The following is a 27,249-nucleotide window of genomic DNA, read 5'->3' on the forward strand; positions in this document are numbered from 1 at the left end:
ATAATTAATAATTAATTATTTTGAAATAAATTACTTCACAACCCATTCCCCTATAAACCCACAACCTGCTCCAACAAAATTGACACAACATAATTACCAATTAATTAATAATAATTATCAACTAATTAATTAAATAATAAATGAATTCCCACAATTAAGACTATAAAATCTAAATTGAATAAATGCTAATAAAATAAATATTATTAATTCATTTATTGCACTTAAATCACTTTGCACCCTATTCCCCTATACACCCACAACCTGCTCCTAAAAAAATAACAACATTAATATAATTATAAATTTATTAGTTACAAATTAACAACAAATTATTAATTAATTAAAAAATAATTACCACAATTAACACTATAAAATCTAAATTGAATAAATAAAAAATATGTATTAATTTATTAAAATTAAATTACTTCCCACCCTATTCCCCTAAAAACCCACAACATGCTCCTAAAAAAATAACACAATTAACATAATTATCAATTAATTAATAAAAATGAGCAACCAATTAATAATTAATTAATAAAAATTAATTACCACAATTAACACTATAAAATCTAAATTAAATAAATACTTATAAATGAAAAATATCAATTAATTTGTTATAATTAAATTACTTCCAACCCTATTCTCCTATAAACCGACAACCCGCTCCTAAAAAAAAATAACACAATTAATATAATGATCAGTTAATTAATTATTAAAAATTAACAAACAATTCTTAATTAATTAATACAAAATTAATTACCACAATTAACACTATAAAATCTAAATTAAATAAATACCTGTAAATAAAAAATATGAATTAATTTTTTATAATTGACTTCCCACCCTATTCCCCTATAAACCCACAACATGCTCCTAAAAAAGTAACACAATTAACATAATTATCAATTAATTAATTAATAAAAATTAACAACCAATAAATAATTAATAAAAAATGAATTACCACAATCAGCACTATGAAATCTAAATTAAATAAATACTAATAAATACTAAATATTAATTTGTTATAATTAAATTACTTCCCGCCCTATTCCCCTATAAACCCACAACCCGCTACAGAACTAAAAAAACGCAAAATGTAATTAACATAAAAATAATCACTACAAACAATTTAACACATATATTTATAAACAAAAGCAAATTATATTACTGACTTCGATATTTTTAAGAGCCGATATTTCTTACCTTAAAGTCGATATTCTGGACCACGATATTCTTGCTCTCGATATTTGGAACTTGGTATTTTTTTATATCGATATTCTGTCTTTGCCCCTCTGAAAGTCTGCACAATGATTCTCGAACGCTTTGATTGCCCACAATCGCTTGGTCCTCCAAGTCCGGCTCTAAATGGGTGGAAGCATGGATTCTGTGTTGCAAAGCCAGATTCCACTGCCCTGGTTATGATGACTAGCTCTGTGCCAGACAGTGACTCTTCCAGTGTGTGAGAAGTCCTTTCGATCCAAGTGCCCCTTTTAGAATTCCCCAGTGGATGGGGTAAAGGGCATACCACCCTCTGGGCAGTGTGCAGTGTCCGCCTTATGATGGGCATTCTCATATTTCTATGAGGCATACCCACCTTGAATGCCCGGAGAGACACGTGTTTCCCTAATCAACCTTTCTCCCAAACACTGAGTGCTCTATTTCACAAAGACAGAGAGAAATTGTGCCAAATGACACAATATTTTAACTATGTTGAAGAATAGTGTGAATATAAAAGATTGCTAGAGGATCTGGATTAGTGTTCTGAGAAACCAAGAGCTTGAGATGTGAACACATTTGCTTTGTGCCTGTGGAAATCTGCACTTTGTTGAATTTGTAAGCGTAATGTTTTTCTGAATATAGAAAGAAAAACAATGTTCACTTCGATTTTCATTTGCATACATATTGTTACAATCATCTCATCCAATGGTGTGCAGCTGTTATGTAGCAATAAAGAGGTCGAGGAAGGTTCATCTACACAAAGAGGGCTGCAGGGTGATCTTGGCTGACTGTTAAGTGGCTGCACACCTGTCCTGTTCCACTCTGCCCACTTGGTGGCAGATGTGCCTAACTGCAAAGCACTTGCATCTTTTTGTAAGCATAGTTAAGTGTTTTCTAAATATCCAACATGTGGCCTCTTGAACGAAACTTAGCGTTTTAAACATTCCCCGCAAGCCTATTGATAATGCAGCTTAAAAATTCCAGGAATTCCAAACCTACAGACGGTCCCAGCTAGCAGACTGTCCCTTACACGACCCTAAGCCTGTGAGTATTGCATGTCTTTGCTCTACCACGCTCGTCGGCATATCGGCACAATTTAGTAAAGGGAGCATTCTGAAATGGATGAAAGAAATTGGCGGATGGAAATGACACCCAATTATTATTGCAATAACTTAATTAATATGATTGTCACATAATCAAACAGGCAGGATGAAAGCAAATTGCAAATGAACCATCAAAAAATGCCGTGGGGCCCAGTCAACTTCTACTGTATTTTATATGAAAGCTTTCAGAGTATTCTGCAATCAAACAAAAAAAATTACCTTGTGAAATCAAGCTAAACAATGTGCCTCTCAGAAGGTTGAGCTTTACAAAGAATGGTACGATTTCAGCTGACTGTATTGAGAAACACTGCATCCTAATGTGATAAGCAAATATTAGTGCCAGTGCATAACAAAAAAATGCAGTGGCCCAAAGTTTGTCTTAGGAGCCCACCTACCTTGTCGAAAGCCGGGGCTGACAACAATACTAAGACTTCCTCGTATTGATTCGATCGTATTCCTTTTTCCTCCACAGGTAAAACTTCCTCCTTCTTTGACTTCCCAGTTATATCTGGTGTCACTATTTTTATGTCTTTAATTTCCTTTTATCCTTCTCCCTTTGATGCTTTTCTTTTGCTTGCTTTCTTGGCTGATGAAAAAGGTTTTTCGGTCCCCAAAAATGAGTGCCCCTTCACGTGTGTGTGTGTAATAGAGAAGTTACTGTACAATTCCTATAAGCGGGGAGGCAAAAGCAAATAAACCAAGTCCACAAGCTTCAATTCCCTCATAGTTAAGGTGCAGCTGCTCATTTAATCTCCAACTGTGCCACGGAGTCATAGAGGGTTACTAGGCGTTTTAACAGTTGCGAACCCCCCACCAAAAATAGTGCTTGGCCTGTCTACCCTCTTAAGAGTGCATTCATGAGTGTACACTAAAAGGCCTAGATTTGCTTATGGTTGCACAAGCGCTCATGCAGTTGATAAGGGCGGGTTCTGCTACCAGAATCCAACTAGGAACCCTAGGTCAATGGATCTTATATTACCTGCTGAGAAGTGTAAAGGGGAGAAATTACTCGTTTGAGACAATCCAACATTTCCAATTATCATGACCCAAAGATTACAGACACCGAATTCTAAGTCTAGTGGGTTTATTACAAAGCTAAAAACAACTGTATGTACAGGCACCTCAAGACAAGGTTGTTAAAGAACATGGGAACTAATACAAAGCCATATCTACGAGTGAGCTTAATCTGATGGATCACGAACAGAATGAGCAGTTCCAAAAACAGAACACAGACGAGGACTGCCCCAATGGCTCTGTCAGACTTCATTTGTGGCTGAAAAGTAGAAATCATTAAACTATCTCTATCTATAAAGTGACTTGCCCACTTAGCATTCCCCAGGCAAGATCAATTAAAGGTGTCAGCTCGTGAAGACTTCCTAAGAAGTACACTCACGTTTCATGGGTCAGGTAGCTAAAGCTACGAAGCTCATTCTAAGAGGCTCCTTCTCTCCAGATCGATCTTCTCACCCCTTCTCCTAACTCCGTCCCCGGAACCCTGTCCCTAATACAAAATGCACAGATGTGAAACACGCCCACAGATCACCTCATTTCACTGGACACTTCTCATAGGTAAATTTCCACCGTCTTCATCATTTCATCCAAGTTCGGCTCGATGACCTTGATTCCCAGGCCTCCTTAGTGAGAAAGAAGACCGGCTCCCAATTATCGACATTCCATTTACAAAGTATCTCTTCTCCTCCATGCCTTACTCCTAAAACAAAAGGCGTTAGTTTTATCTAACAAAGGCAGCTTCTTCCACCTGCAATGGAAACGTGAGAACAGAACAACCTTGCATGCACATGAAATTCGCTGACTACCTCCAAAACCGAGAGCTTACCAGGGAAATTACATTTTCGGGCCTGCACAAATCAGACAATGTTGGACTTTGCCCTTTTTGCAGGGTCATCCCTAAACTTTTTGCCTTTCTCCTGGCCTTTTTTCTGACATGGTGTTGGTGGTTTTAGGCCTCTGGGCACTTTAGCACTGATGTCCAGTGTAAAGTGTGTGTGTTCTCGGTGTTAAATATGGTAAAGATTGGTGTACACCTGTTTGGCCTATTTAATTTACCTGTCAGTCCCTTGTAAAGTGGTATGTCATATACCCTGAGCTGGTAACTAAATACTACTGGTGGGCTTGCAGCGCTGATTGCACCACCCGCCAAAGTAGCCTTTTAAACCTATCTCAGGCCTCTGCCATTGCAGGGCCTGTGCGCGCAGTTTTACTGCCTCTGTGACATGGCACCTAAAGTGTGTGCCATGTCTGTGACCCCCCTTTTACTACATGTCAGTCACCCCTAAGGTAGGCCCTAGCTAGCCCTATGGGCAGGGTGCATTGTAGGTAAAAGATAGGACATGTACCTTAAGTGTGTGACATGTACTGGTAGTGACAAACAGCCATTTTGGTTTCTCACTACTGTGGGGCTTCCCTCCCATAGGAATGCATTGGGGATTGCCTGATAAGTGTTTCAGTGGTAATTCCTGATATGAGAGGTGCAGCGTGATCAAGTTTGGTATATTTGGAATAGTGATAATAAATGCTGTGCAATGGTGTGCGCAGATTTATTATAACTATTTTAGAAACGCCACTTTTAGAAGTTGGCATATCTGTGTGCTATGTGTCTTCCTGATGTGAATTGCATGTCTTGCTTTTGAGTGACAGGGGTTGGTGAGGTGTGTGTGGTTCCAGGAGGGGCACAGTGAGTCAGCGCTAGGCTGAATAGGACATCTGCATTGGTAGGAGTAGTCACCTGACCCTGAATAGGATTGTGCCTGCCCTAGTGAATGCTGGCTCCACCCCCTGTGGTGTGTCTGATCACGAACCCCCACCTGACAAAGAGGAAGAGGAACCTGGTAAACAGAGTGCTCCAATTCCCCCTTGAAGCAGTTTTTGCTGGTTCCCCCAAGCCCTGTACTGCAGCCAAAGCCAAAATGTGGTATAAATATAGAGGCTGTGACCCCATGAAGGGTGGTGTTGTACCGTACTGAGGGGGGCATGCTGCTGGGGCCAAGGAGGAACCGCCACGAGGGCTTGCCTCCCTGCTGGAGGGCCCTGTGTGCTGGCCTCCCTGGGCCCAGCTTTGCCCCCTTCCCCTCTAAGGACTTTTGTTGCAGGAAATCCCCGTCATAGAGATACCCCTGTGATGCTTCATGAAGCGGTGCCCACCCCGCATTTTTGCACACCGAGTGGGAGCCCACCCCGCTTTATGATTATTTTAAAGGTGGGTGCCCACCCCGCATTGTGGTGCCGTTAGAGCGGGTGCCCACCCCGCTTTATGCTTTTATTGGGAGGCAGGAGCCCACGCCGCATTTCTGCAGTCTAAAGGAGTGGGTGCCCACTCCGTGTGGTGGTGTATTACTGGCGGAAGCCCACCCCGCTCTTTGAAGATCCCCAAGAGAAGCAGGAGCCGCAGGATCGCCAGCGTGATCCAGAAGCAAGGCAGGCTGCCTGACTGTGGGCGGGGCTCCTGTGTGCCGGTGGGAGCCCTGCGTGTTGCCCAGGAAATGCCAAAGACTCACCATGATAGCATGAGGCCAAGTGGGTGCCCACCCCGCAATTTCCGAAGGGAAGCCGAGACCGGCCCAGGAAGAAGCCAGGCAGCTCATGCCTGAAAGAAGGCAGGGCCCCCGTGTGCTCGTGGAGGCCCTGCATCGTGAATAGAGCCTCTACCTCCCCAGTTAGTTTTTTTGAAGGAGGCTTGCACTTGCTTAGCTCCTGTTGATCTTAACTTCCTACCTGGAACATACCATTGAAATTTGCTTCTAAGAAACTCAGGACCTAATCCATTGACTACCTTGAAAACAATACACAGAGCCTTGAAACGTGTTCTTAGCTTTACTGGAAGCCAATGCAATTTTTTCAGTTCACTCTTAACAGAGACAAACTTAGGAGTTTCGGACAGCATTCTAGCCTCTTTGTTCTGGACCAATTGAAGCCTGTTCAAGTGTTGTTTTTGAATGTTGAGATAAAGGCTATTACAATAGTCCAGACGCGACATTATCAGAGCTGTCACCACTGTCCTAAGATTGCTCTCCGTAAGGAAGATCTTGATTTTCCAAATTACTCTGAGAACCATAAAACAGGCTGAGGTCACGATGCTTACTTGGTCTCCCATGGTAAGTTTGTTGACCACCCAAACTCCAATATTTTTGGCTTTTCTTGAAGGTTCTGGACATGTGCCAAGGTCCTCTGGTCACCATTCTGATGTTCAAACCAGAGGATTGTTGCCAAATTTCAGGACCTCGGTCTTAGAGGAGTTTAATTTTAAACTGGAGGACATCCAAATCGAGATTGCACTAATGCAGTCATGAAATCGACTCCCGGCCTCCTTCTCAGCTCCCTCTGTCAACGATAACACAATTTGTGTGTCATCTGCGTAGGAGGTGAGCTGGAAGCCAAAGGACCTAATGACTCCAGCCAGTAGTGCCACGTATATATTAAATAATGTGGGGCTGAGCGACAAGCCCTTTGGCACCCCACAAGGAAGTGAGAAGGGTTCTGAGATATTGCCATCCAGGTCGACAGTCTGTGACCTATTTGATAGAAACGATTGAAACAGTTTCCACGCCGACCCCTTTACGCCAACTTCCGACAACCGGTCCATCAGTGCTGTCATAAGCTCTGAACCCATATTGTGATATGTCCAAAGAATTATTAAGATGGAAAAAAGCACTGAGTTGGTTGTTCATTACCTTTTCCAGTAACTTAGCCGGGACGGGGAGCCTAGAGATCGGTCTGTAACTATTAGGGTCTTTGGGATCCAGAGTATTCTTCTTCAATAAAGGAAGAACTGAAGCTTTTTTGCATGCATTGGAAAATAAGCCTGAGGAAAAAATGGCATTCAACAGCAGGGTCAGTGCTGTTCCAATAGTTTTGGGGATTTGTTTGATGATCCGTACTGGACAGGGGTCACTATGCGCTCCTGATTTAATCGTATTCAGTGCTTTAAGCGTGTCTGACCTCTCCAAAGGGGTAAACAGATTAAATGAAAGTGAAGGGCCGAAGTCACCTGTTTCCTTTGTATTGGGGCTGATGTAACTTTTTTAGTCATGTTGGTAAATGAAGAAAAGATTATTTCAATTTTTTGTCTAAAGAAGTCCGCAATTTTATTGCAGCATTCAGGATGGCCTTTATTTTTAGCAATATTTTGGTTACATCATTTAATAATAGTTTTAAAAAGCTCTTTAGAGTCAGAAGTAGCCAGTGCAATTTGCCTTGAATAAAACTCCTTTTTCGCTTCTAAAAGTGACGTTAAAAATTCTCTCTGTGACCATAGCTGTCCGAAGTCATGAACCATACCGAACCCGTACTGGCTGTCGGTGTAGCTGGTGACTCGGATTTGTTCAGCAACCAAACAAGCATGAGTCAAGGCAATAATTTCAGCTACTTGTGTTACTCCCTGTAAGCAAGTAGTTTCCACAACTCCAGAGATGGTACATACAGTAAAGGCTGCTCTCAAATGACCCACATTGTCCCTTAAGCATGAACCATCTACAAAAAAGATTTCATCAGACTTAGGCAGAGGTTCATCAACAGAATATGTGACGTTACAACACAATGATTTACATCGCGGTACGTTACATCGCAGTTATTACAACGCAAGTCGTTACAACGACTTGCACTAGGGACGCTGGACTTAGGAATAGTATGATTTACTATTGCAACTCCAGCCTACGTAACAGTAGGGAAGGTGTTGGAATAGTAAATCATACTATTACTTAGTGTATAGCGCCATCCAGCGCAAGTCATTGTAACGACTTGCATTGTAATGACCACGATGTAAATGTATTGTGGTGTAACGACCGCGTTGTAAAGGTCGTTCGCCTCATCAACAATGTCAGGTCTCGGTTTGGTGCAAAGTTCAGTTACATCGAGACAGTCATGGTCCTCACAATCTTCATCATCAACATTTGGCAAGGGCATCAAAGTAGCAGGATTTTACACAGAAAAACCTTTTCAGAGTCACATTCTCCGAGGCAAGTATAACCTGCTCATAGCGTGTGAGTCTGTTGTCCGTCAGGTGCTGTGTCTTAGCCCTCGTCATCAGGAGCTCAACCCAATGTGGAACAAAAACTGTGGATGACCCATAACAATGCTCTCAGATCTCTCAATGCTGACACCAGTTGCAGCAATGGATTTGAGACATCTGGGCAACGCTGAAGCTACTGGATCAAAAGTAGCTGAGAAATAGGCAATTGGTCTCCGGACACCTCCATGACTTTGAGTAAGAACTGACAATGCGCAACCTTCTCGCTCATAGCAGAACAATAAAAAAGATTTGTTGTAATCCGGCATCCCTAGAGCTGGAGCACGACACAGGCCCTCTCTCAACTCCAAGAACGCAATAAGACAGTCATGGTCCAATGGTACTGGATCGCTCACATCCTTGTGCGTCAGCCTCTGCCAGGGCTTCGCTTTCAAGGAAAAACCTGGGATCCATTGGCGACAGTACCCAACCATCCCCAGAAACATCCTGACTACCTTCTGAGTGGTAGGCACAGTCATTTTCATGATCGCCTCAATCCGATCTGGTGACACCTTTCTCTTGCCTTTCTCGATCCGGTGACCTAAATACTGAACCTCAGTTAGACAAACTGTAACTTATTAGGGGACACCTTATGTCCATTCTCTTCTGGATGATTCAGCAAAGCAACAGTATCGATCCTGCAAGCATCCTCCGTTTCGGATGCAATCAAGATGTTATCAATATACTGCACGAGAACTGAGTTCCATGGCAGTACGAGACTCTCAAGATTCTTCTTCAAAAGCTGATTAAAGATCAATGGACTCTCTGTATACCCTTGAGGGATACAACACCATGTTAACACACGATCTTCCAGACGGAAAGCAAACAAAAATTGGCTCTCCTCGTGTAACGGTATTGAAAAGAATGCCTGACATAAATCAATCACAGTGAACCATTCAGCTTCACATGGAATCTGAAACAGTATCACTGATGGATTCGGTACCACAGGACAGCATGAAACTACAATTGTGTTGACCTTTCGCAGGTCTTGCACAATTTTGTACTTCCCACTTGGTTTCTGCAGTCCCATAATGGGTGAGTTACACAGACTTCCCATCATCTCCTTCAAGATTTCCTGCTCGATCATAGACCCAATCACAGGCTTGATTCCTGCTACCGTTTCCGGTGACAGATTGTACTGAGGTGTTCTTGGGCATTTGGTTTAACTTGGATCTTAACTGGCTCAACCCCCTTGATCAACCCTATCTCTTCTTCCGTGAAATCCCATACGTCCAGAAAGACAGAGTCCCTCAGGTCGAGTGGGAGTGGGAGTTCCTCAACTGTCAACATAGGAAACATCTCTGTATACAGATTCTGTTTTGCCAATTTGAATGCCACATCATTATCATTAGCCTGCAATTCCACTCCCTTGGGTGTACAGTAGATGGTGCAGTTCAATTTACACAAGAGATCACAACCCAACAAACAGACTGGACTTGAGTCACATACCACAAATTGGTGTCGGTCATGAAACGTTCCTATTCTCACAGGTATTGCCTCAGTCAATGGATTAGTCATTTTCTTATTCGCTACTCCCACAACTTGGAGTAATTGCCCCGAGAGGGGTAGGTTGGGAACTACTGCACCGTCAACATCCACCTCTACATACGGTCCCCTCTGGTCTACCTCCAAGACTCATCCAAGAGTACAGGCTTCCATCCCTCTAAGGCACCGTCGTTGCAACGGGTCTGGATCTAACTCATCGAAAGTCTTGATAAAGGGCATCTGCTGGTATGTTCGATTTCCCTGTGGAATTTTTGGCGGCTGGGGAACTTGCACCTGCAGACTTAATGTCCCCCCTTGCGTGGTCCTGGGTCTTGTTACTGTATTGACGACCTCAGGTGTCTGCACCACTTCCTCCCCTTGAGTCTGATTAGCTGTGTTCGATCTACACTCATGCTACCAATGCTCGATCTTGTGACAATAATGACATGTTGTAGTCTTCTTTAACGTGGCAACATCCATCCCTGTCTTAGGGTCTATAGGTTTCCCCCTTCCCTGACCCAACGCATTCTGGGCCCCTCATTGATTGTTACCCTGTCTTCTTCCCAACGTTTCTCCGCTTGACTGCATCTTGTCTACCTTGTCCACATTCTGAAATAAGACCAGCATCAACTTATCCTTGAGCTTCCTATGCTTTGAGTCCACTTCGTCGTCACCACAGTATCTGGCATACCGTAGAATCTCATCCACTGATTTATTCTGCCAGCAGATCAAATGCTGTTGGATCATAAAGCTAACTTCTGGTCTTAATCCTAAGACAAATTTAGAGACAAACTGTCCCATATCCTTTGGATTGAGAGCATCTAACCCACTGTACTGCTTGAAGGCTTGCAAGAGCCTCTCGTAATAGGCATGTACAGTTTCCTTTGGCTCCTGAACAGTTCTGTCTACCTTAACCCAATCAATGTCTTGTGGTGAAATTTTGGATTGCAACCACGTGATTACCTGCTCAAACATTTTCAGGACCACAGGTGAAGGACCATATGTGACAGATCTCATTCTGGTTCCGAAACGGCCAGTCAACAGCAATTTTACATGCTGACCACTAATCACTCTGTACCATAATGTCAAACAACGTATTCAAATCAATCCACAGTACCTTTGAAATCTTTACAAACCGATCAACTTGCTTGTACGACTCAACAGGTTTTTCCCTCAGCCGAGGAAAATCATTGGTAAACGCTTCCAAATCACCTCTCCTCCAAGGCACAGGCATGTACCCACCACTCGGTACTTTTCACAAAGGGTAAGCCTCTACTCCTACTGTCCCCCCTCCTGGAGGCGGTGTTTCTCCTATACCCTTCTTGACGCTCTTCTTCTTGGACAATCTTTCTTCCCATTTGTCAAGCATGCTCCATGCATGTATCCCTACAACCAACTTTCAGACCTATAAACCTTTTCTCTTCCAGTTCCTGATCACTGTAATTTAACCTGTGGTTTCCCTGTAATATTTTCGTTTTGGACAAATCTACATCATACCTCTGTGCCAATTCTGTCAGTTTCTCATGTGCCTTCCTTGCTTTACGAGTTACATCTTTCGCGACAAACAACAATTCCTCTGGTTCATAAAGTTCACCCTTTCCAAAGGCAAATTTCCACTGATTATCTCATCCACTTCTGCTTTTAACCTCACCTCGTCCAGCACTCTGGCCCTTTAATCATTCCTTGACTTGATGCACTACTCAACTCTCCACTCTCACTACTCTGATCTCCACGTTGGTTCCCTTCCATTATGTTCCGTGAGACAGATTGACTCCCTAAAACTCCCTGAGCCATGTCTCCTCCCATCATCCTTCCACTAGGACCTCTCACTGGGGGTTCCACATCCTCAATTCAGAACGTGAATCAGCCAAAGGCCCTGATCTCACTGCTCTTGGTTCTACCTGACCTCTGGAAGAATCTGCATGGCTGGCAAAGGTGTACTCGATTCTATGGGCCTCAAAGGATGACCTGTTCCACTCACTAAAATTTTTTAATTTAATTTAATTTAATTTAAAACACTTGTAGAGCGCGGCGTACACCTTGCGGTTTCTTGGCGCTGGAGGTTCAGTAACTGAGGAGGAAAGACCGTGAAAGAGTGGAGTAAATTTTTAGGCGGGGAAAGCCTGGCTAAAAAGAAAAGTTTTCAGGTCTCTACGGAAGGAGAGGTACTGAGTGGCAGAACGAAGATTGTCTGGAAGTGAGTTCCAGAAAATGGGGGCCAAAGTTGAGAAGTTAGAACCGCCCCACTTTTTGCGTGAGAAGCGGGGGGTCTGAAGAAGGGACTTGGAGGAAGACCGGAGATTTCTGGCAGGGACATAGGGTTTAATTAGTGAGGCGATGAAAGCGGGGGCAGTGCCCAGGCGGGCCTGAAAAACCATGCATCCAATCTTAAAAAGGGAGCGTTGTTTCACGGGGAGCCAGTGAAGCTTTTTTAAAAGGGGAGTGGAATGATGGTAGCGTGGAAGGCTGTATATCAGCCTGGCCGCCTGGTTCTGGATAACTTGGAGTCTACGCAGGCTGTATGCTGGAATGCCATGATAAAGGGCGTTGGCGTAGTCCAATCGTGAAATTACCAGGGCGGCTATGATGATCTTAAGTGCCTGGGGGGAGAAGAAGCGGGAAACGGAACGGATAGTACGGAGAGTGAGGAAACAGGAGGAAACCACGGAACTAATTTGTGAGTGAAGAGTGAGCTGGTTATTCATTTTAACACCCAAAGTTTTGACCACAGTGGAGGGGGATGGTGCCGGGCCAAGAGAGGGGGGCCAGAAAAGGGAGTTCCAGTGGCTGGATGAACCACCAGTGAGAACCAACTCGGTCTTATCAGGGTTCAGTTTGAGATGGTTGTGATTCATCCAGTCCCTGATGAATGTCATAGTTGACTGGAAATTCGAGACCGAAAGGAGAGAGGGGGACAGATCAAAGATGAGCTGGAGGTCATCCGCATAGTTGTAAACAGTGACCTCCAGCTGCTGGAGTGCATAGATAAGAGGAAAGATATAGAGATTAAAGAGTAAGGGAGAGAGAGAGGAGCCCTGGGGGACACCACAAGTGACAGAGAGAGGGGTGGAAGTGAAATCGCCTAGTCGGACCGCCTGAGTGCGGTCCCTCAGAAAGGAGGAGAGCCAGACCAAAGCTGATCCCCCGATGCCGGCCGCCTTGACACGGGCAAGTAAGATGGTATGGTCCACTGTGTCAAAGGCGGCGGAAAGATCAAGGAGGACCAGTGCCTGGTAGTTGTTGTCATCCATACCCTTTCTGAGGTTATCAAGGACTGAGACTACGACCGATTCGGTCGAATGCCTGGGGCGGAATCCTGCCTGGCGAGAGGCCAGCCCCCCATTTGCCTCAATGTGAGCGCTCAGTACCGCGGTGACATGGCGTTCCATCACCTTGCCCAGAAAGGGCAGCAGGGAGATGGGGCGAAAATTAGCCGAGATGGAAGGGTCCGCGCCGGGTTTCTTCAGCAGAGGCACTATGGTAGCGGCCTTAAGTACAGGGGTCACAACACCCTGAGCCAAGGAGCTGTTAAGGAAAGCAATAGGGGGGTCAGGGCAGCTAGAGTAGATTTGCTGTAGGATGCGTGCGGGACAGACATCCGCCGGAGACCCCGACTTTACTTTAGGGAGTATTGCTAGAAAGGATTCCTGAGTGAGGGGAGGGAACAGAGTGAGAAGATTCTGGACAGTGGGGGGGGAGGGATCAGCGAAAGCAGGCGAAGGTAATGGGATATTGGCCTTGATAGTTGTGATTTTGTCCATGAAATAGTGATTGAGTTGATCGCAGAGGGGCTGGGAGGGTGGGATTTGGGACGAGGATCGGTCAGAGAATGCCAGGTCATTCACAATGCCAAAGATTACCCTGGGTTTGTTGTCAGCGGACGTAATTTTCATGGAGAAGTAATCAGTTTTTGCAGCCAGGATTGCTGATTTATATTTAGCCAGTAGTGCCAGGAAAAGAGTTTTAGATGAAAGGCTGTAATCTTTCCTCCACTGCCTCTCCGCCCGTCGGGCACTCAGTTTGAGTTCTTTTAGGTGGTCATTAAACCATCTATTGGAGTCCTTGAGTCGACGAATGGAAATGCGACGTAGAGGAGCCACTGAGTCGCAACCTCCAGCCAGCCAGATGTTAATGGCCTTGGCTTGAGAGGCAGATGATAGGCCAGAGAAGGAGGGAATGGAATTGCGGAGCAGGGAGGTCAAAGAGGGGAGATCCAGCCTGTTCCAGTTCCGCGCCCAGGTGTTTTTTGCACGCGGGGTTTTGGAAAGTGGGTTATAGGGGATTGAAAAGGAGATAAGGGCATGATCAGACCAGGGGCAAGGAGAGACAGCCACCGAGGCCAATGGAAGGTTGAGAGACCAGACCTGGTCGAGTGTGTGCCCGTGAGAGTGAGTGGGGACAACTATATGTGACACGAAGTTAAAAGATAGTAGGGATTCTGTGAATTCCTTTGAAGCAGGGCACTCGTGTTGGTCCGAGGGCCAGTAATTAAAATCCCCCAGCACCAGAACCGAGGCATAATTGACCACCAGATTGGCCAGTAGGTCTTGAAAAGCAGGTAAAAATGAAGGTGAGGACTGAGGAGGACGGTACACAAGAAGGCAAGTGATGGGAGGAGAGGATAAGAGGGAGCGGACTACTAAGAAATCAGCAGGGAACATAGGGGGAAAAGGAAGTGATAAAAAATGCAAATCTGACCTGGCGATTAAGGCGACCCCACCGCCAGCCCTGTTCGCCGGACGATCGGCACGCAGGGCCACGTAGGAAGGCGGAAGGGTAGCCAGGAGGGCGGGGAGGGAAGAATCACAGTACCAGGTTTCGGTCAGGAGCAGTAAGTCCGGTTTCTCGGTGTCGAGTAGGACGTACAACTCGTGGTGGTGCTTGACCGCTGACCTGGTATTGAGTAAGATGACAGACAGTGCTGGGGTCGTGGGACAAGAATCAGCCAGGGGGGGGCACGGTGACAGGGGGGTGCGTAGCGGGGGTAGCGGAAGTATGGGGAGGGTAGGAGCAAGGCCTAGTGAAGAGACAAGACTATGGACAGAATCCGGGAGTGGCCACAGGCCTTGAAGGGCGATAAGGTCCTTAGATGAGTAGGACAGGATTTTGGCATGGTGCCGTGCCCCTGGCCCCGATCGGCCGCGGACGGGCGCAGACGGGCTTGACTTATGCGCGACTTCGGCGCGAAGTCGGCGCTCCCGCTGCGCTCGTCCGCTGCGCGATCTGAAATGGCACATTGTTATAGGTGGCCGTAGGGGCGAAAAGGGGGCGTGGCCTGAAAGGTGGGCGTGGCCAGCCGGCAGGAAGGACGTCACGTGAGCGCTTGATCCGCTACACGGAGCCCTCGAAGTGCATCAAAACAAATAGCAGCAGGTGAGTTAAAAGCACACAACACACAGTCTCAAATGAGCGTCTCCCGGCTTTCCGCCTCAGGAGATATGAACCCAGTGGGCGCTCGAGCGCTGGCGCTTAAAAAGGGCGGAAAAGGGGGCGTGGCCTGAAAGGTGGGCGTGGCCAGCCGGCAGGAAGGGCGTCACGTGAGCGCTTGATCCGCTACACGGAGCCCTCGAAGTGCATCAAAACAAATAGCAGCAGGTGAGTTAAAAGCACACAACACACAGTCTCAAGTGAGCGTCTCCCGGCTTTCCGCCTCAGGAGATATGAACCCAGTGGGCGCTCGAGCGCTGGCGCTTAAAAAGGGCGGAAAAGGGGGCGTGGCCTGAAAAGTGGGCGTGGCCAGCCGGCAGGAAGGGCGTCACGTGAGCGCTTGATCCGCTACACGGAGCCCTCGAAGTGCATCAAAACAAATAGCAGCAGGTGAGTTAAAAGCACACAACACACAGTCTCAAATGAGCGTCTCCCGGCTTTCCGCCTCAGGAGATATGAACCCAGTGGGCGCTCGAGCGCTGGCGCTTAAAAAGGGCGGAAAAGGGGGCGTGGCCTGAAAGGTGGGCGTGGCCAGCCGGCAGGAAGGGCGTCACGTGAGCGCTTGATCCGCTACACGGAGCCCTCGAAGTGCATCAAAACAAATAGCAGCAGGTGAGTTAAAAGCACACAACACACAGTCTCAAGTGAGCGTCTCCCGGCTTTCCGCCTCAGGAGATATGAACCCAGTGGGCGCTCGAGCGCTGGCGCTTAAAAAGGGCGGAAAAGGGGGCGTGGCCTGAAAGGTGGGCGTGGCCAGCCGGCAGGAAGGGCGTCACGTGAGCGCTTGATCCGCTACACGGAGCCCTCGAAGTGCATCAAAACAAATAGCAGCAGGTGAGTTAAAAGCACACAACACACAGTCTCAGATGAGCGTCTCCCGGCTTTCCGCCTCAGGAGATATGAACCCAGTGGGCGCTCGAGCGCTGGCGCTTAAAAAGGGCGGAAAAGGGGGCGTGGCCTGAAAGGTGGGCGTGGCCAGCCGGCAGGAAGGGCGTCACGTGAGCGCTTGATCCGCTACACGGAGCCCTCGAAGTGCATCAAAACAAATAGCAGCAGGTGAGTTAAAAGCACACAACACACAGTCTCAAATGAGCGTCTCCCGGCTTTCCGCCTCAGGAGATATGAACTGTACCATTTCCCCTAGAATCAGTGCTTTCCCCTATTGCTGATCGTGTTAGGCTCCTGTTTTCTGCCTGATCTGATTTGTACACTGATACTATGGGACCAATGGTGACCGGCACTGTAATGCTTCCGGTAATCTTGTGCCAATATTAACTCCACTTGCTTCTGTACTTCTCAATGCTTGTGTCCCTATTCCCCCTGTTCCTGCTGAAATTCTTCCCATTATTCCTGCGCTAGAGTTTGTCTATGGCTCCCCTGTTTCCTCTGTGAGTGCTTTCTTTCCCTCCTCTGAGCTTGGGTTATATGGAGGTGGATGCTCTGCTACTAACCTCTCCAATAAACTGCCATCTGTGTCACTATCATCTTCCTCTTCTCTCCTCTTCTAGGCATCTCCCACCTTTACTAATAAAGAAAACAGTCTATCTCACCCAATAGTGCCTACCCTCCATCTGTTCACTAATGCGTCCCATCGTGCATCTTGAAATGCCCTGATTGACTTTTTAACCCTTTCCTGACTTTGGTCTCTTTTTCTTGCATGTGCTGCTCTCATTCATGCGTCTAGCGCTTTAAACTGTGTTGGTCTGGGTAGAGGTCGCATCAGTCATCACTGCTCTCAATCTGTACAGCACATCAAATCTGAATGAACCATAATGTGGGAAAGCCAAATCTCCCTCTTTTTCAGTAATCTTTTGCCAATTTTGAAGCCAAATTATAGTATGGAGCCCTACATTCGTGGCCATGTAATGGATTGGGCTATCCTCAGGTGGTGCTTCTTTCCCCACTCGAGTTACTACTTCTCTATCTCCCATACGAAGATCCCGCAATACCTTAAAACATTTCATGATCAAATCAGTTCTTTTACCCACCAAATGTTTTCGTTCTACTTCCTGATCATGATCAACCGATACCAGCGTCGCTTTGCACTAACCGACCTATCGCAGCACAGCACACTTCAACGTCACTCCTCCTCCTCGCTCAGCAGTTCCCCTCCTTCACAATCTGTCTCTAACACACTCACACACCTCACTCATAGAATCAAGTAACTGTCTGTCCACCAAACGACCGAATAGTCACATAACCGACTGTCTGTTCACCATACGACCAGACAGTCACAAGTAAATGTCCGCGAAATGACCACCAGACAACTGCCTTAGACCGTCTGCCCATGAACGGCCGGACAGTTGTATAACTAATCGACAGGATCCAATCATTCGATCTCTCACATACAGTAACCCACGACCTGCGTTGGTCCCTCAAACACTCACACTATCATTCCCTATCACAAGTGTGTCAGTCGATGACGTCTCGAGACTCTCACAATCAATGGTCAGACAATTACAACTCTCTCTGGGTGTCTTCCACACCACAATTATAGCCCGGGATCATAGGCTGCTCCTTGAGCCTGACACAAAACCAAAATAAATCACATGGACCGCGCGCGTTCAGTCCGAAACAAGAATCACTCGACTTTCATCCCAACTCCGCAAGACATCGCACAATGAAATCATCACCGCAATCTAACAGACACACATCCCTATTCATAATCACTCCACCACGAACTGCTGTTCCCGCCACACCATCACTGTCCGCCGTCATCCTCTGCTCTCAATCCTCTGGACTACCATCTCTTCGGCTCCTTGGAGTTTATAACTATCTTTCCCTAGCTTCTCCCATTACTGCATAGGTAACCGTGCTCTCGCTAGCAACTGATAAGGGTGGGTTCCGCTACCAGAATTTAACTACGAACCCTAGGTCAATGGATCTTATATTACCTGCTAAGAAGTGTAAAGGGGAGAAATAACTAGTTTGAGACAATCCAACATTTCCAATTATTGTGACCCAAAGATTACAGACACCAAATTCTAAGTTTAGTGGGTTTATTACAAAGCCAAAAACAGCTAAATGTACAGGCACCTCAAGCCGAAGTTAGAAAAGTACATGGGAACTCATACAAAGCCATATCTAAGAGTGAGCTTAATCTGATGGATCATGCACAGAATGAAAAAAGTTCCAAAAACACAACACAGATGAGGACTGCCCCAACGTCTATGTCAGAATTCATTTGTGGCTGAAAAGTAGAAAGCATTGAACTATCCCTACTCTATCTCTAATGTGACTTCCCTACTTAGCATACCCCAGGCAAGATCAATTAAAGTGTCAGCTCGTGAAGACTTCCTAAGAAGTACACTCATGTTGTATGGGTCAGGTAGCCAAAGCTACAGAGCTCATTCTAAGAGGCTCCTTTTCTCCAGATCGATCTCCTCATCCGTTCTTCTAACTCCATCCCCGGGACACTAATACAAAATGCACAGATGTGAAATACGCCCTCAGATCACCTCTTTTCACTGGACACTTCTCATAGGTAAATTTCCACCGTCTTTCTCACTTCATCCAAGTTCGGCTCGATGACCTTGATTCCCAGGCCTCCTTAGTGAGAAAGAACACCGGCTCCCAATTATCGACATTCTTTACAAAGTATCTCTTCTCCTCCATGCCTAGCTCCTAAAACAAAAGGCATTAGTTTTAACTAACAAAGGCAGCTTCTTCCACCTGCAATAGAAACGTGAGAACAGATCAACCTTGCATGCACATGAAATTCGCTGACTACCTAAAAAGCGATAGCTTACCAGAGTAATTACATTTTCAGGCCTGCACATATCGGCCAACATAAGAATACGAATAGGCCTTTCAATTACACAGAAGTGAACATTTCATTTAGGCCTTTAAACATCAAACTATACACACAAGTTAACAGTGCTTACCTTTGCAAGCATCTACAATTGTTACACATTAAGCCCAATTAGTCCTCTCCACGTGCAAACTCCAACATGATGCACATTTAAATCAAAATGCATTACATTACACATGAGCTCTTCGTTAGGCAATTGCGATGTACTATACGATATACTGAAGATGCTGACTTCATGGACCACAATGCTTTGTGGTAACACGCTGATAGTGTGGGACCAATTGGATTTGTGTTAATATTCAGGCTCTCTTGAGCCGGTGGGGCTGACCAGCTCATGGTTACGCACCTGAATGCCACGAGCGATACTGGACCTGAGAACAATTTTTGGCAGCCTACGCAGCAACCCTACACACATGCCTATTCCCTGCTGACGAGAGGTAATAACCTCGAAACACGTGTCCAGGGATGGCCAACGCGACTTTAATTTTACTTAATACTCTGGCAGAGGCGCACTCGCTGATGCTTACTTCATGGACCATAATGCTTTGCGGTAACACGCTGATAGGACGAGCAGTGTGTGACCAATTGGATTTGTGATAATATTCAGGCTCTGTTGAGCAGGTGGGGCTGACGAGCTCATGGTTACGCACCTGAATGCCACGAGCGGTACTGGACCTGAGAACAATTTTTGGCAGCCTACGCAGCAACCCTACACACATGCCTATTCCCTGCTGACGAGAGGTGATAACCTCGAAACACGTGTCCCAGGGACATCTTAAGGATTTGGGGGGCCCTGGGCCAAACATATTTTGGGGGCCCCTGTTCAGGACACCTTTGAATTTATGATCTAATTTGAGCCCCTGTTTCCCACGCAGTTTCCGCTTCCTCAGCTGCGCTAGCGATCCAGTTTGCATCATAGGCATTAGCCTATATATTCCCGATGTAAATGGACACGTGCAGCTTACAGGTGTAGGATTCAGGGTTTCCTGCCCTGCTACTACGTTTTTAATACTTTTTAAAATTTTATATGTGTGGCTGAATTACTCTGTGCTTTTTAACAATTTCTCCTACCAATGCGCCCTTGCACTTTACTTGATTCTGTTTGCCAACACCTCTTTAGCTGCTCCGATTCGCATTTCGGTTTTCCTCCAGTCCTGGTCCGCTGCTGCTGATACGCCGATTGTGTGGAGGGCTGGGGCTACTATCTGGCTACTCACTTCCGCCCACGCAGTTTCCACTTCCTCAGCTGTGCTAGCGATCCAGTTTGTATCATAGGCATCAGCCTATATATTCCCGATGCAAACGGATGCGCGCAGCTGATAGCTGTAGGATTTAGTGTTTCCTGCCCTGCTACTAGGTTTTTATTACTTTTTAAATTGTACTATTGGGCTCCTCAATTATGCCTATGCAGTTTCCGCTTCCTCAGCTGCGTTGGCGATCCAGTTTGCATCATAGGCATTAGCCTATATATTCCCGATGCATACGGACGCGCTAAGTGGACGTGCACAGCGGGCGCGCCGCTGGCACCGAAGGCAAGCCTGTCTGCGCCCGGAGGCGTTCGGCGCCGGCCATGCTGCCCAGTTCCCCTCCGGTGAGTTTCTTCCACTATATTGCTATAGGGAAACACTGCTTAGCCTTAGGCGGCTACCATTATGTCACTGTACAGCCGCTGATCCGAGGCTGGAGGTAGACTTTCGATGCAATAAGTGCAACTGGACTCTCCTCCAGCCCAGGAAACTCGCACCCAATATCCTCCCACGCAACAATAAGTGTAAAAACTAAAAAGAAAACAGAGGACTTAAAGTCCACCCTTTTAAATTGTCGCTCTATACAAAAGCATGAACCTTACATTTATGGCCTACTTTTAGACTAACAGTCTGATCTTTTATTTCTCACTGAGACCTGGCTGTCTGATGCCTCCAACCCTACTATCACCTCGGCCATCCCTACGGGTTATAACATTCTTAGGAGGGACCGATCGAATGGGAAGGAGGGAGGTGTTGCCATAATTTACAATAAAAAACTAGACTGCTTAGGCTTCTGCTGTACCTTATCCCCCCATCATAGCATAGCTGGATTTCTGATTTACAGACCTCCCAGTGCTATTGGAAATGTTATTACTATGCTTAATACACCCACCACCTCCCTGGCCTTAAAATACAACAACTGCCTCATTCTGGGATATTTCAATATACATATGGACAATGGAAAAGACCCTCAAACAATTTCCTCGTTGGAGGCGCTGCAGGCCTGCAACATGTTTCCATCTTATTCTTTGGCCACCCATGAGAAGGGCCATACCCTAGACCAAATCGTTCACAACTTTGACATATCAGTAAGCCTACCTCTTCCCATTACCTGGTCTGACCATCTCCTATTAAAATTCGTCATTCCCAACTCTGCCACAGCCCCTTGAGCTAACACAGGGCAGAGGGTCTCTAATTACAGGACGTTCCATAAAATATCCATTTCGATGTTAGCAGACGCCCTCGGTCGTTCCTCACCAGAGCTGTCTGGCTGCCCCGACTCGGACGCCCTCTCAATAGATTCATGGCTCCGAACCAACATTGATGCAGTGGTACTGGTTGTTTGCTGCTCCTCAAAGAGGTCAGCCCCACCAGCTCCATGGTTTAACGATTCCCTTAGATCTCGCAACAGAAATTGTGGAACAATTGAATGGAAATGGCGTAAATCCTATCTACCTGAGGACAGGAAGGTGTATAAAGACACCTTAAAAGCTCATTACATTCTCGTGAAGGCAGCCAAGAAAAACCTCTTTCAAACCAAGATAGAAAATGCCCAAAATAAGAGTAAGGAAATCTTTAGCATAGTTAAATCCTTTACTGCCCTGAGAGCCGGCACAAAGGAAGGGCCATGCACTGAGGAATGGTCTAAGTAAATAGTTGAATTCTTCCACAAAAAGATCTCCATGATCCAACAAGCCTTCACTAACATCTCAGAGGAAGAACTGACCTTCTACCTTAGTTCCTGTAGCAAATTTCACCTCTTGGATCCTCCATCTTTACTACCTTTCCCCGAGTTTCAGCTTGAAGAGTCACTGACCCCTCTCCAAAGCATTAAGCCTGGCCCTCCTACTGACCCATGTCCAGGGAATATCTTGAACCTATTAGCTCCCACCATAAACCCCACAGTAAACCAGTTCTTTAATGCTTCTCTCTCCTCAGGCAACATGCAGAAATTATGGAAGAATGCTAAGATTCTTCAACTGATAAAAAAGGCTAACGCCAAACCGACGGACCCTGCCAACTACAGGCCAATCTCCCTTCTTCCGACCCTCTCCAGAGTACTAGAGAAGCATGTAAACAAGGCCCTCCAAAAACACATTGAAGATGGGAAGCTCCTTCATGAGTCCCAATCCGGTTTTAGGGCTAACTACAGTATTCAGTCCGCTCTGCTGGAAGTGACTGAATTTCTCAAGGGTAAGTTGGACCAGGGAGGCAAGACTGTTCTGATACTGCTCGATACGTCGGCGGCCTTCGATATGGTCCCACATGAGAGGCTCCTGGGGAGACTTGCTAACATCGGTCTGGGGGGGGGACCGCCTTAACATGGATGTTATCCTTCTTGGCAAATAGATCTCAGGACATCTGGCTCCCCCCTTTCTCATCCCCAGTTCCGGCCATGAATGTAGGTGTCCCTCAGGGCTCCATTCTCAGTCCTACCCTTTTTAATATATATCTATCCCCCTTGCATTTCTGGTAGAGGAAGAGGGCGCCAAAATTGTTTCCTATGCTGATGACACTCAGCTGAATTTTACGTGTGAAAAAGGAACCGACTTTGACGGGGCAATGATTAGGTCTTGCCTCACAAAGGTTTTTAACTGGCTTAAGATCAATCAGCTGAAGTGCAATCCTGACAAAACTGAAGTTGTTTTCTTTGGTAATCCATAAACGCCTGACTGGAGCGCTTGGTGGCCAAAAGATCTGCCGCCCCCGCCCGCGGAAGAGGAGAAAGTCAAAAACGTAGGAATTGTCATAGACAAGACACTCTCCATGTGCTTTCAAATTCAAAATCTAAATGGCACTTGCTTTGGCATACTCTGGATGCTAAAAAAAACTCCTGCCACTGTTACCACTTGAGAGCAGAAAGATCGTGGTACAGACTCTGGTGACATCAAAGCTTGACTATGTCAACAGCTTGTACCTCTGTCTTCCCAAATCCCTTATCCAGCGCCTACAAGTGGTACAATACGTGGCGGCCAGAGCCATCCTGAGACCTAAACCCAGATCTAGTATGACCCCTATTCTTAAGTCTCTCCGCATAAAAGAACGGATCGGCTTTTTAAAGCGATGACCATCTTCTTTAAAGCTTTCCATGGCTTAGGAGCCGGCTACATAAATAAGCGCGTTAATCGCTACACAACATCGAGACCCCTAAATTCTTCCAATGCCAACCTGGCCATCATGCCTAAAATATGCAGTGCCCGCATTGGAGGCAGATCCCACGGCTTTCTAGGCCCAAAATTGTGGAATAGCCTCCCTGAATCTCTGAGACTAACCACAGACCTACTCTCTTTCATGAAAGAACTTAACCCCTTCGCTGCGGCGCGAATTCCGCCGCAGCGCTGGGGGGGTGAGGGGTGAGCGCGGCGCCGCCATGCTCATGATGGAACCACGCCGTCATGAGTCACAGGCGGGGAATTAGTGCCGCGTGGGAGGAGCGGCCGCAGCATGACGGAACCACGCCGTCATGAGCACACGCCGCCCGTGGCTCATGACGGCGTGGTTCCGTCATGAGCACACAAGGGGTTAAAAACCTGGCTTTTTGATAACTGATGGGTCTTTTACGCATGTTTTCCTCCCACTGTCATGTGCCAGGACACTCTAGTCTGAGTAGCTGCGCGCTTTATTAAATACACAATTTCATTTCATGAGGTCCCTGACAGTGCAAAGGAACACTCGTCCAAATTCTAAGCGCCTAATTTATGAGGCCTTGCTTCACTTTATGCCGCTGGTGCGTCACTTTTTGTGATGCACCGGCAGCTTAAAATTTGTGCAATGTTACGCCCTATTTACAAAGTGACGCATCTAGGCAGATGCGTCACTTTGTAAACCCCTGCACCGCATTATACCTGCACCAGGCATAATGTATGCAGGGTGGGTGTTGCCCCGCAAAATGCCTCGTAGAAGTGGCGCATTGAAATCTATGAGAACTCAGTGCGCCACTTCTAGGACGCCATTGCATCAATATCTTACACCTGCCACACAGCAGGCATAAGACTGATGCAGGCCCTTTCACATGGGGCTTGCCCCATGTGAAAGGACACATTGCTGGAGTTCCGTCTATTTTCGAGCATACCCCAGCAATGCATCACTTTTGCACATACAGATTTGTCAGAAATACTGACATATCCGTAACTCCTTGCGACATGATACATCATACAGTAAATATGACACATCCATCATGTCGCAACGAGGGCGCACTAAGAAGTGACGCATCCCTGTTTTCACACAGCGATGCGTCACTTCTCATAAATAAGGCCCTGAATGTGTTTACATCTAATATTCAGGGATAGTTATGTGTGTTTTCAATATTGTAACACAGCAGCAGCTCACCAATATTACTGCAAATAATCTCTGTGACGCCCTCCCATTTCTTATATGTTAGGCCTTGTTTTGATCTAAAATAAACGTTTTTTATGTATATTGCATGAAACATAAACACAAAATGTCTCTGCAAAATGGCTGTACTAGACTCTCACACATCAGGTACATAAGATATAAATGAAAGGAAAACAGAATTTAAAACAAACTGCTTAGGAAATATTCAAGGTCATTAGGGCAAAACTCTGGAGAATGGAGCTGACTGTCAGGGGGCCCCCCGAAAGGCTGGGGCCCTGGGCCAGAGCCCACTTTGCCCATGCATTAAAACGTCTCTGACGTTGTGGTAAATAATTTTCATTACCTGGACTTAATTTGATACGGAAACATAATAAAACAGCTCAGTAAAATGAGAGGCAGAATCCGTGGTATTAGAGGTTCGGAATGGGCTTTATTCCAATGAACGATTATAATCGGTTGCTCCAAGTTCCATCACCACGGAGGTTCAGGAAGTGAAGTACATACATTATTGACAAGAAATGACTTTTATAGTACATACATTACAATGAAGCGAATGCAGTAGGCGTAACAATTGATAAGGAAAATGACGATTTCATATGCGTAACCGAAAATGGGTGTAATAAGGAGTAAAAAGGAACATAATTGGTTATGATGTCATATATAGGTGGATCTATAAGATAATACTTGGCATAGATGCGCGCGCAGCAGTATGACGTGTGATTGACGTGTAACTAGGGGGTGAAGGGGACTTGACATTTAGCTCTACATGTGGAGACAAGAAGTCTGGGGGGTCAAGTCAACCTAATCCCAAATCATATCTAACATCCTATGTTTAAAGAACTATGTTATCCATAAAAGAAGGACTCTCGGACAGAATCTATTCTATACTGACTATACTGACTGTTAGTGCGTGTACAAGCGTCTAAGTGTCTACACTAGATGCGAGGGCGGAATCTTCCATAGTAACAGGGCTATGAATTACTTGCATAAAGACAGAGAAGCCGGGCCTTTGCTCGGTAGCTGGCAGAATGTTTACTTAAACTACCAGACAGGAATGCATCGGGCAGGGAACGGAGCAGATAATTTTCGATGGTGAAATATAGTTCTTGGCAGGCAGCAAGCTGATGTCAGGCTTCGTGAGCCGCGCAGAGAATGAGACAAAGTTCATGGTCACAGATGCAGGCTCAGACTGGAGTTTTCAGAGGCAAAAGGCAAGAAGAGTTCGATGACAGAATCAGGGCCTACTTGCCTGGACGGTAAAAATGGCATAAGTGAACCATATAAAGGCGGTGGCCTTTCGTACTTAAGAATGGAATATCCGGCCCATTCATGGCGGATCAACAGAGGACATGTTGACGGTGGACGCACATGTGTTTGCGTCTTCATAACTGGAACTGGAGGGAACATACATGTACTTGTAACATGCACATAGAACCGTTGGGGTCCAAGATAGGGGACATAACTGACCAGAAAAATCCATATTTCCACATTCCCTCCTTGTCCCCTACTTGCCCGTCAAGAGATATCAATCTTCATTAATCCATTGATCTGTTCATATAGCATCATTTGTTCTTCTTTCTTCTTCCGGGATCTTGAATGAAAATCTTGATGTGGAATGCACGATGTGGCACACAGACCACAAATCGCTGGTCCACATTGCAGACATAAGCAGCAACTGAATAATATGAGAAGGCCAATACCTAGGAAGGATAGGACTCTCCATCCCCAGGCTGATATCACACTCCAAAACCAACCGGACCAAGTCCAAGTGCCTGGGTTCTGGTGTATCTGGCTTACAATCTTATGAAGGCGAGTTATAGCTTTATATACAGATGGCGAATTTTCTGGTATGAATACGCAACAGCTTGATCCGATGACCCTACAAGCTCCGCCCCTATCAGCCAGGATGACGTCAAGGACAAGACGATTTTGAAGCACAACAATCCGCATAGCAGACTGCTCTTCTGTTAAATTGCCTAAGGCGGAAATAGTTTCATTCACTACTGCTTCAAGGGTTCTAGTTAATCTACGTATCAGCTTACTATTAGTAACAGTACCTATATAGGGAAAGATACCTTTATTGAAATCTGTGTATTTTTCCCATGCTGTTTCAGTGTAATCGACAATCGGGAGATCTCTCCGCTCTCTATTGTATACTAAATGAATATTTCTATAATAATCAGGAGGAGCTAGGAAAACAGGTGGCAAAAGGAATGCAATGTAGCAGGTACCATCCCAATCTAGAGGTAGACGCATATATGCAGTCTGACCACATATAAAGTAGGAGTGGCGATAAGCTCTAAATGAAGATTTACCTTGATCACTGAATTCTACTGTAGTAGTGCATTTACTATGGCCCATATGTATGGAACCAACTTTTCTCACACACAATTCACCTTTCGCTGGGAATACTGACATGGTTGGTAAAATTAGTTCGACTTCGGATTCGACATTTAGAACCATGAGATTAGGAGTAAAGTTACCTAATCCATATACTTCATTTTCTAGATCAGTTCCTGTTCCTTTGGGGCGACCCTCCTTGTCAGGGTAACAGACTTTGAATAAAACTAGGTTCAGATTTCCCCATACCCACTGGTCTTGGTA

The sequence above is a fragment of the Triturus cristatus genome, chromosome 3_1 (genome assembly GCF_964204655.1).
Source record: "Triturus cristatus chromosome 3_1, aTriCri1.1, whole genome shotgun sequence".
Classification (NCBI taxonomy): domain Eukaryota; kingdom Metazoa; phylum Chordata; class Amphibia; order Caudata; family Salamandridae; genus Triturus; species Triturus cristatus.